The sequence below is a fragment of the Cryptomeria japonica genome, chromosome 5 (genome assembly GCF_030272615.1).
Source record: "Cryptomeria japonica chromosome 5, Sugi_1.0, whole genome shotgun sequence".
NCBI lineage: Eukaryota > Viridiplantae > Streptophyta > Pinopsida > Cupressales > Cupressaceae > Cryptomeria > Cryptomeria japonica.
This window is the reverse complement of record NC_081409.1, coordinates 165,064,847-165,076,515: the sequence shown is the minus strand read 5'-3', so window position 1 is coordinate 165,076,515 and position 11,669 is coordinate 165,064,847.

Below are 11,669 nucleotides of genomic sequence, written 5' to 3'. Positions count from 1 at the left end.
GGCTTTGAATGTGACTTTCATTGCACTAATCCCCAAGTGTGATGGGGTTGATTGGTTAGGCCAATTCCACCCTATCTCTCTCTGTAATGTGATTTATAAGATCATCTCTAAGTTCATAGCAGAAAGGTTGAAGAATTAGCTGGGGGACGTCATCTCTGAGGAGAAGAGTGGGTTCGTGGAAGGTTGCAAAATCTTGGATGGTGTGGTCATTGCTACTGAGACCATTCATTCTATGGAAACCTCCAAGGAAAAAGTTATGTTTATTAAGTTGGATATGGCTAAGGCTTACAATAGAGTTTGTTGGTCCTTCCTCTAGAAGATCCTTAGGGCTTTTGGCTTTGTTGATGATTGGACCCAATGGGTAATGAGTTGTGTTATGTCTACCTCCTTCTCTGTGATAATTAATGGAGATCATACTGAGTTGTTTGGTGCTTCTAGGGGTCTTCGTCAGGGGTATCCCCTCTCCCCATACTTATTCATTATTTTGGATGAGGGTCCGGGGAGGATGATTAAGCATAATGTGGGTCTAGGTATTATTCAAGGTTGGAGTTGGGGTAATGACTTGCAGCCATAGTCTCATTTGCAGTTTGTTGATGACATGACCCTGATGGGAGTAGCTTGGATCAGAGAAGCTACAAATCTACGTAAAGTTTTGGATGTTATCTTGTGACTTCGGGCCAGTTGATCAATGAGGATAAATATTTCATTCTCTTCTTCAACACGCCTGGAACTATTCAAAGGAGGATTGTTCGTATCTTGACATTCCAGGTCGGTTCTCTTCCCTTGACTTACCTGGGTATTCCTATCTCTCCTAGTAATCCTCCCAGGGATTCATGGTAGGGTATCTTGGACAAATTTTGTATGAAGGTTGAACATTGGACACACAAATGGTTATCCTTTGCTGAGAGGGTTCAACTAATCCAGTTGGTGGTTAAGGCTCTTTCAATTTATCAATGTATGTTTCAAGTGGCCCCTAAGTGGTTCTTGAAGGGATTGGATTCTCTAGCTAGGCAATTCTTATGGGCAAGCAATCTATCCTCCTACAAATGGTGTCTTATCAATTGGGACTTGGTGTGTATCCCAAAACAGTCGGGTGGGCTTGGCTTAAGGCAATCTATTTTATTTGGGGAGACTTTGGTGGCTAAATTTTATTGAAGGTGGTGTCTTGAAAAGGATCAAGGCAGGGCTAGGATTTTGGCCTACAAATATATGCAAAGGATCCCGAAGGAGGAAATCCCAAGATACTCGCTTGAGGGAAAAGGCTCAACGATTTGGAGTACTCTCAAGAAAGGGGCTTCTCTTATAAAGGAAGGAATTTTTTTGATATGTAAGAGGAGGGAAGAGGTTCTTTTCTGGTATGCCTCTTGGGATGGATACCCCCCCATCCTTGATCAGTTTCCTAACCTTAAGAATATTTGCCAGAGGTTCCTGGAGGTAGGGTGGTCTAGGGTGACCGACTTCAAGGTTGTTTATAGATGTGGGCGATTGGAGTTGGAGTAGTGGAAGGATCCTAATGAGTGGTCAGTTGTTGGGATGGATGAAGAGTGTGCTGAGTTGCATGGCATTTTGGCGAGTAGACACTGTAGTTCTCTCAAGCATAGGGATGGACTTGCTTGGTCTTCGAATACTAAGGGCGTCTTTACTATGGCTAGTGGGTACCAAGAGTTGTTGTCCCATAGAATGGAGGGGAAGGAGGTGCACTACTGGAAACATGTGTGGAATAATTTTTCTTGGCCAAAGTGTAACTGTTTCGCTTAGACTTTGGCTTTGAATAGATGCCTAACTTTGGACAATATTCGCAAGCGAGGATTCCTTGGGCCTTCCATTTGTGTTTTGTGTGGTAATGGGGAGGAGGATTCCTCACACCTATTCTTCATATGCCCTTTCTGGCTGCTTATTTGGCATTACTGGTGGGGAGTGTGGAAACACCCTTGTGTTCATGCAGATTCTTTGGTGGAGTTTTGGAGTAGTTTGGGCAGACCTCCTATTTTATCCTCCTTTCTACAGACTGTCTGGCATATTTGGCCCATTTTCATACTATGGCAGATCTGGCTTGAGAGGAATACGGGGATCTTTAGGGAGGTTAGACTGTTAGTTGAGCAAGTGTGGAACAAAATCTTGTTATGATTTGGAAGACGGTGGAAGCTAACTGAGAGGTGAATTTTCCTCTGGATAGAGCTGAGGCTGATAGAGATGTCTCCCACCTCAGCTTGTGTCAAGAGAGGTAGACGTGCTATGAAGAAGGTTCAAAGGGTGGGAAGGTGGATGCCCCGTCAAGATGAGTTTATCAATACTAACATTGATGGCTTGTCTAGGGGTAATCTAGGCCCTGTTGGGATTGGTGATGTTGGTAGGAGTAGTAGGGGGAGGTGGTTTTCTTCTTTTCAGTGCATAAAGGGTGGCAGTCTAATAACTTTATGGAGGGATTAGAAATTTTCTATGCCTTGGAGTGTGCCTTGGAGTTGGGGTGGCGGAAGGTTATCTACGAATTGGATTCACAAATTAGTGTTAACCTACTGATTGAGTAGAAGGTGAGTGGGATTCATTGGCAGCTGGCAGGGATTGTTCACCAGATTCTACAAATTAGTACTATTATGGAGAAGTCGTCTTTCATCCACATTCCTCATGAATGGAATAGAGTAGCTGATTGTTTGGCTAAGTGGGCCTCGAAACATGGTAATGATTGGAAAGTTGAAGGTTGGGAGCATCTCTCCCTGGATTATTGTCAGGACTTGCAGAAGATCTTTGTTGAGGACATGGATATTTATTAAGCTGGTTGATCTTTGGTTGGGCTTGTGGTTCCTTTATGGGGATTTGAGGCTCTGGTTCTCTTTTGTAATTCTTGATTATGATTTTCAATAAAGTTTTTACCCCTTTATTCAAAAAAAAAATTATAGGTGCATATAGTTTGAGTAGTTTTTCCATCATCTTCCCTATCCTAGTTTGTGTGTTTTTTTTCTAGTTTAGTGCTTCTTTTCATTGATTTTACATAGTGTTGTCAATCCTAATTAGAGAGGTAGTTAAAATAATTTTTGGCTACTAGAGAAAGTTTTAATTATTTTATTTGCATTAGTTTTACAAACAATCACACCTTTAAAAATGTATATATATTTCATTTTAAAGTTGATTTTGTAGGTTCCTTCATTCTGTAAATCTAACATTATTAGACTTCCTACTCCTCTCCTTGAGCTCTCCTTAAGCTCTTCTTTTATTTGTTCCTCCATGACAAATTCTAAAAATATTTATGCATATACAATATTATTAGATCCCAATTATTTCTCCACTTTCTTAACCACCTATCTTCACATATTTAACAATATCCTAGAGTTCTTTAATTTCATATCTTCCTCTTCTCTTTATTCTTAAACTATTCTTGATCATTTCAACCACTCTTTACCATTTGTGACTTTATTTGTGTCACATTCCTTCAATCTTGAACATATATGCTCCTTTATCCCTCCTATTTTTGACCTTCATATGCCCCAAATTTTGACCTTAATATCACTCTTTCTCTAGAGATTCCATTTCTTCACACCAATATACCCTTTCCATATAATGATTATCCACTTATTATCTTATTCTATTCCATCCTTACCTAATTTTACATCTTTATCGATCCTATCATACTACCTAGGTAAGTGCACCTAGATGGTGAACAAAAAGGGGATATAAAGTGGCCATTTTTTCTTAAATCAACTAAACCTAAACTTAGAGGAGAAATTTGAGACTCGTGAACTCAAAATTTGAAGATACCAAAAGAACAAGAATTGTAGTACTCTTAATCTAGTTTCTAAACTACCAAAGTTTTTTAAAAATGAATAAAATTAAGGTTAAATTTGCAATAGGCACCTCGAGATGGATATCTCTTGGCATATTTTACATAGATTATTAAAGATATATATGCTAGTTAAGAACTATTTGCAAGGCTTAACATCATGTTTTGAAACATTTTCTAAATAAAATTTGAAGAGATAAATGCCCACATGGCATTCAAGACTAGAAAATTAAAATTATGCCCCTAAACATGTAAAAATCAGCTCATGGGCATTTATATATACAAAAAACAAATACAGAACAATTCATCAGTGATTTATACAAAATTCTCAAAATCATTCTACTCTGAACTGTAGAATCAATCAAGTGAGCCTTTAGGATCGACTCTAACCCTTATTGTATCAAGTATTGCCTCATGGTCAGATTCACGAACTTTCCATAAAATCTTGTTATGAGGTATACCACGATACTTCATCAAATGAATATTTGTTGCAACAACAAGGTTAGAAAAATGAAGAATATGTCTGTGTGTTTCAAAGTCCTCGAACAACCAAACATCAGAATTCTTGATAGGGCATCTCTGAAGCGATGTTCCTGTCACGACAACAGACCCTATTGGGCACTCAATACCCTCTCCATCAATGATTGTGGTTGTCAATTTTCTTTTTGGCTCAACACAACGACATAAATAGTAATTTGTTCCTTCTTCATTGTTCTCTTCTGCAACAATTGCATACACATGACTTGCATTTTATAAAGTGTTAATTAATACCAAAAATAAAGTATGATGTACAACAAAATGAACCAAAAAGAATACTTGCAAAAAAATTAACTCAAAAAATCACCTGAATCCACTAGGTCAGATACATGGTCAAAATCCACTGATGTCTCCATCTGGCTCAATTGTAGTGCTTTGGGAATTTGATATGAATCAATGGGAACCAACGGTCTACAAGACCATTTGTCAACCCACTCTTGTGATTCACATTCTTCCCACAAACAATACATGCATGAAGAGCAAAAACATACCATCTATTTCGTATAAATTACCAATGAACTGGAATTTGAACTCATAAATGAGTGCATGTCACTCGATTCTACAACTGTACAACAATCTAGATAGTTTTCAATGTTAGATTCAGTGATCGACCAAAAATATCTACGAACCATTGATGTACCTGGATTACCTAGACCCATTGTAAACTTACACCATTGCACAATTGTTTTTTCATCTATCAACTCAGCACCACCTTCGTACTTCAATTCTTCCCTAGATAGGGCTCTTTTCAAACATGCTCCTGCACCATCATGCTCTCCCTTACCGTGTCCAGCCTCAATGAAATTCCAAAAATGTTGTACACCGCTTGTCATATGCATCCTTGTCAACCAATAAAACATCCTTACATTCTTGAATTGTGTGGTGCAATTATCTGACCATATTAAGTGTCGGTTGTATCATATGTTCCTTTCCCTTAAACTATCATATAAAACTTTAAAGCATCCTTGTACAAACTCCAATGAATGAGTATGATCATCACTTATGTAGAAGTGATACTCTCTTACAACCTTTCTATCCTCCTCTGTGCTATCATCTGCATGCATGAATGCTATGTGTACAAAAATAGAAACTTGTGTAGAGTGATAATACATGGATTGCACTTCATTTTGAGGTTGTAGTGTATAATTTTCAGTGAAATCAATGATAGAGACAATGGTTCCAAGAGGAAATGTGTTCTTACATAACTCGAATTGCTCATCTAACCATCGAGCTCTATGTGTATGCATTATGTACTCATAAACAAGTTTCTCTTGAAAAAATTTCATAAATTGAGCTACACATATATCATTTTTCAATAGCTCACATCTCTTCAAATCTTTTCCATCTTTAACTCCATATGTGACTGTCTTGTATTTTCTGAAAGAAACTAGTTTCGTACCAATTTCATGTGTGCTCTTCAAATGTGTACACATCTTGGTAAATGTTGCAAACCACCACATATAGCACAAGAACCTTCCAAACAAGGCATCTTATAATAAATGCAACCATCATGTCTATTACATAGCACACTTGAAATAAATTCTCTTACCAACTTAGGAGGTGCTTTTATATTACATTCCTGCAAAACATCGTTAGTGTGCAAAGTAGAACAAATATGACGAAAAATATCATAATGCATGGAAAATTAAATATGCATCCTACAACAACACATGGTACGTACATGATTAATCTTAATATAAAAAGGTTTTTCCATTTCAAAAAATATTTGAGAAATTCTTATTTGAGGGAACTTTTGAAGGAATCTTTCATAAAATTTAGTTTGAGTCATATCCAAATAGTGTTTGGCATGTGGCTCATGATTTGTAGACCCAATTAGCCTTCTATCAACGTCTCTTTGGTTGGGCGAAACTCTTGTGTTGTCATGCCAAAAAATTTCAATTAATGTTTTTAGTGCATCAACAACAACCTTGTCTTTGCATGGTAGTCTACCCGAGAATGCCCAAAGAGAATTATTGTTAGGTTCCTATATTTTTTCCCACCTCTTTAATGTTTTACTTAATGTTGTTCTACTAACATTTAATGACTTACTTGTTTTGCTTATCAAACGATCTTTTTTTATTTTCTTTCTCATTATGGTTGATGTAATGACACGTTGAGTAGCATTAGAATCTTTAGTACGTGATTTTGAACCAGTAGCTTGATATGCATCAAATAGATTTCTCACAATAGTTCTTTCACTGTTAATTTTAGATGATCTTAGGCTTAGAATTTTCATTTAGAATTTTCATTGTCTCTCTAAAATTCAAAATTTTAATCATTTGAAAAATTAATTGACATCTTGTGGTTTGATTTAAGTTTTCAAAATAGTTTTGCCATATTCTTTTAACCATTTTCCTACAAGTTCTTTCGTTCATTTTATTGGGCATTGGCTTCAATATATTCTCATCAATGTCAATTAGATACTTTGGTTTCCTATGAATGATTCTAGGAGGTGTTAACATCGGTGCATTATATACATTCAATTCATCAAGTAGAGAAGGTGTATTTTCATCATTTAATTGATTATTCAATGCAGTATCCTCTTCAATTGCATTAGGTTCATACGGTAAATCAAATGTCTCTTCTTCAATTGCATTAGGTGCATTATATTCGTTTGGTAAATCGAATTGAGATGTTGAGGATTACATACCTTCTTCTCTTATTGTTCTTATGTCACGCAATTTCTTCATACGTTGCCTTTGTCTTTCCTTTTGAGCCTCTCGTTGTTCCATCGTTCCTCGCTTGTTCTTTCCCGTGGTTGATATCAATTGTCCTAAATAGAATCATATTACATATATATGTAAACAAAAGCTCATAAACAAATAAATAACCATAAATATGCATCTTATCACTATTTTTTGGAATCAAACTATTAAACAATCACAATACTATTGACAAAACTAATAAGAACAACAATTCAATAATTTGAAATCATGCAAAAAAAAAAAATTCACTTACTTCTATGTATAAAACAGTGATAGAAGTGCAGACATAGTTCCAGTGGGGCCTTCAACAACCTCAAAAACTCCTTTTGAGGTCGTTGAGGCTCTTGGGCAAGTAAAACTATGTCTATGTACCGCGTACACGCTACATTAATAGCCGTGTACACGTTGTTAGTCCATAAAATGTTGGCAAGCCCAACGATATTCTTTTTTCCCATTATGTACTAATAAGTAGCGCATACGCGCTCCTAAGCCTAAAAAATGTTATCGCAGGGTAGCGAATAATGGGCTCAGTACCTCGTACATGCTTACAAGTAATAAGTACCGCGTACGCGCTCCTACGCCTTAAAAAATTTATGGCAAGGAAGTGAACTAATAGTTTCAGTACCCCATATGTGCTATTGGTAGTAAAAAAAATGTGAATGAAAAGGGAGGGAGGGAGAGAGAGAGAGAGAGGGAGAGTAGGGGGAGAGTAGGGAGAGGGAGAGAGGAGGGGGATGGAAGGGAAGGAGGGAGGGAGAGAGGGAGAGAAGAGGGGGGAGGGTGGGAGAGAAGAAGGGGTATGGAGGAAGGGAGAGGGAGAGTAGGGGGGAGGGAGGGAGAGGAGAGGGGGGAGAGAGGGGGAGGGGGAGGAAGAGAGAGAGAAAGAGAGAGGGGGGGAGGGAGAGAGAGAGAGAGAGAGGGAGAGGAGGAGAGAGAGAGGGGGGAGGGAAGGTAGAGAGAGGGAGAGAGGTAGAGGGAGGGAGAGAGAGAGAGAGAAGAGAGAGGGTGGGAGGGAAGAAGGGGTATGGAGGAAGGGAGAGGAAGAGGGGTGGAGGGAGAGAGGAGGGAAGGAGCGAGAGGGAGAGAGGGAGAGAGAGAGAGAGAGAAGGAAGGAGAGGGAGAGGGGGAGAGAGAGAGAGAGAGGGGGGGGGAGGAAGGGAGAGGAGAGGGGGGGAGGGAGGGGGAGGAAGAGAGAGAGAGAGAGAGGGATGAGGGAGAGAGAGAGAGAGGGGGGAGGGAGGGAGAGGGAGAGAGAGAGAGAGGGAAGGAGGGAGAGGGAGAGAGAGGGAGAGAGAGAGAGAGAGAGGGGGGAGGTAGAGAGAGGGAGAGAGGTAGAGGGAGGGAGAGAAGGAGAGAAGAGGGGGGAGGGTGGGAGAGAAGAAGGGGTATGGAGGAAGGGAGAGGGAGAGTAGGGTGGAGGGAGAGAGGATGGAAGGAGGGAGAGAGAGAGAGAGAGAGAGAGAGAGAGAGAGAGAGAGAGGATGGAGGGGGGAGGGAGGATGGAGGGGGTGGGGGAGGAAGAGAGAGAGAGAGGGAAGGAGAGAGAGGGGGGAGGGAGAGGAAGAGAGAGAGAGAGGGAAGGAGGGAGAGGGAGAGAGAGGGAGAGAGAGAGAGAGAGAGAGAGAGAGAGAGAGGAGAGAGAGAGAGAGAGAGAGAGAGAGAGAGAGAGGATGGAGGGGGGGAGGGAGGATGGAGGGGGTGGGGGAGGAAGAGAGAGAGAGAGAGAGGGAAGGAGAGAGAGGGGGGAGGGAGAGGAAGAGAGAGAGAGAGGGAAGGAGGGAGAGGGAGAGAGAGGGAGAGAGGTAGAGGGAGGGAGAGAGGGAGAGAAGAGGGGGGAGGGTGGGAGAGAAGAAGGGGTATGGAGAGAGAGAGAGAGAGAGAGAGAGAGGGGAGGGGAGGAGGGAGAGGAAGAGAGAGAGAGAGAGAGAGAGAGAGAGAGAGAGAGAGAGAGAAGGAGGGATATGGAGAGAGAGAGGGGGGGATGGAAGGTAGAGGGAGGGAGAGAGGTAGAGGGAGGGAGAGAGGGGGAGAAGAGGGGGGAGGGAGGGGACCTATAACAACACCAAATAGCACACCATAGGACCTATAATGATACCAAATAGTGTCCTAAGGGTCATATGGAATCCTATGACCCCTTAGGACACCATATGGTGTTGTTATGTGTCGTATGGTGTCTTAAGGGGTCATATGGTGTCCTAAGGAGTCACACAACACCATATGACCTCTTAGGAAACAATACGACCTCTAATGACACCTAAGGGGTCATATGGTGGGCTAATAAAATGAGATATCAAATCTAGGACACAATATGACCCCTAACAACATCTAAGGGGTCATAGGGCGTCCTAAGGGTTCATATGACACTATATTATCCCTTAGCACACCATAGGACCTATAATGACACCAAATGGTGTCCTAAGGGGTCATAGAACACCATGTGACCCTTTAGAACACCATATGGTGTTGTTATGGGTCATTGGTGTCCCGAGAGGTCATATGGCATCCTATGACCCCTTAGGACACCATAAGGTTTTTTTATGGGTCGTATGGTGTCTTAAGGGGTCATATGGTGTCTTAAGGGGTCACAGGACACCATATGACTGATCTTGATTGTGACTATAGGAATTACAAAAGAAGAGAAAGAGGAAGGGAGAGAAGAAGAGAAAGAGGGATGGGGTATGGAGGAAGGGAGAAGGGGAGAGAGCGAGAGAGAGAGAGAGGGATGGGGTATGGAGAGAGAGAGAGAGGAGGGAGGGAAAGGGGGGAGGGAGGGGGGTGGGGGAGGAAGAGAGAGAGAGAGAGAGGGAAGGAGAGAGAGGGGGGGAGGGAGAGGAAGAGAGAGAGAGAGAGAGAGAGAGAGAGAGAGAGAGAGAGAGAGAGAGAGGGAAGGAGGGAGAGGGAGAGGGAGAGAGAGGGAGAGAGGTAGAGGGAGGGAGAGAGGGAGAGAAGAGGGGGGAGGGTGGGAGAGAAGAAGGGGTATGGAGAGAGAGAGAGAGAGAGAGAGAGAGAGAGAGAGAGAGAGAGAGAGAGAGAGAGAGAGAGAGAGAGAGAGAGAGAGAGAGAGAGAGATAGAGAGAGAGAGAGAGAGAGAAGGAGGGATATGGAGAGAGAGAGAGAGGGGGGAGGGAAGGTAGAGGGAGGGAGAGAGGTAGAGGGAGGGAGAGAGGGGGAGAAGAGGGGGGAGGGAGGGACCTATAACAACACCAAATAAGCACACCATAGGACCTATAATGACACCAAATAGTGTCCTAAGGGTCATATGGAATCCTATGACCCCTTAGGACACCATATGGTGTTGTTATGTGTCGTATGGTGTCTTAAGGGGTCATTATGGTGTCCTAAGGAGTCACACAACACCATATGACCTCTTAGGAAACAATACGACCTCTAATGACACCTAAGGGGTCATATGGTGGGCTAATAAAATGAGATATCAAATCTAAGACACAATATGACCCCTAACAACATCTAAGGGGTCGTAGGGTGTCCTAAGGGTTCATATGACACTATATTACCCTTAGCACACCATAGGACCTATAATGCCAAATGGTGTCCTAAGGGGTCATAGAACACCATGTGACCCTTTAGAACACCATATGGTGTTGTTATGGTTCATTGGTGTCCCGAGAGGTCATATAGCATCCTATGACCCCTTAGGACACCATAAGGTTTTTTTATGGGTCGTATGGTGTCTTAAGGGGTCATATGGTGTCTTAAGCGGTCACAGGACACCATATGACTAATCTTGATTGTGACTATAGGAATTACAGAAGAAGAGAAAGAGGGAGGGAGAGAAGAAGAGAAAGAGGGATGGGATATGGAGGAAGGGAGAAGGGGAGAGAGCAAGAGAGAGAGAGAGGGATGGGGTATGGAGAGAGAGAGAGAGAGGAGGGGGGAGGGAGAGGAAGAGATATCGAATCTAGGACACAATATGACCCTTAGAACACAATATGACCCCTAACAATATCTAAGGGGTCATAGGATGTCCTAAGGGGTCATATGACACTATATTATCCCTTAGCACGCCATAGGACCTATAACGACACCAAATACTATCCTAAGGGGTCATAGAACACCATATGACCCTTTAGAACACCATATGGTGTTGTTATGGGTCATTGGTGTCCCGAGGGGTCATATGACATCCTATGACCCCTTAGGACACCATATGGCATTGTTATGGGTTGTATGGTGTCTTAAGGGGTCATAAGGTGTCTTAAGGGGTCACAGGACACCATATGACCTCTTAGGAAACAATACGACCTTTAATGACACCTAAGGAGTCATATGATGGGCTAATAAAATGATATATTAAATTTAAAGTTATGAATAGAACATCATACAACAAGACTCCAAGCGAACAAACAACGAGGCTTCGCTAAAAAGAAAGTGTAAGAGCTTGACCTAACCCTCAAAGTACTGCCTAAGTTCTAAAACATATGATGCTATTTAATTTGCAAGGTTATAAGACTGATCTCAATTGTGACTATAGGAATTACACACTTGATTTCTTTCATGGGTATGTACCATTCCAAGTCGTTTGACAAGTGATGATCATCATATACTACCACTGCCATGCATACAACAAACTTTAATTTCTTTAGGTGACAGGCATTGTGTAACAACATGGGAACTCTTGCATACCCACCACA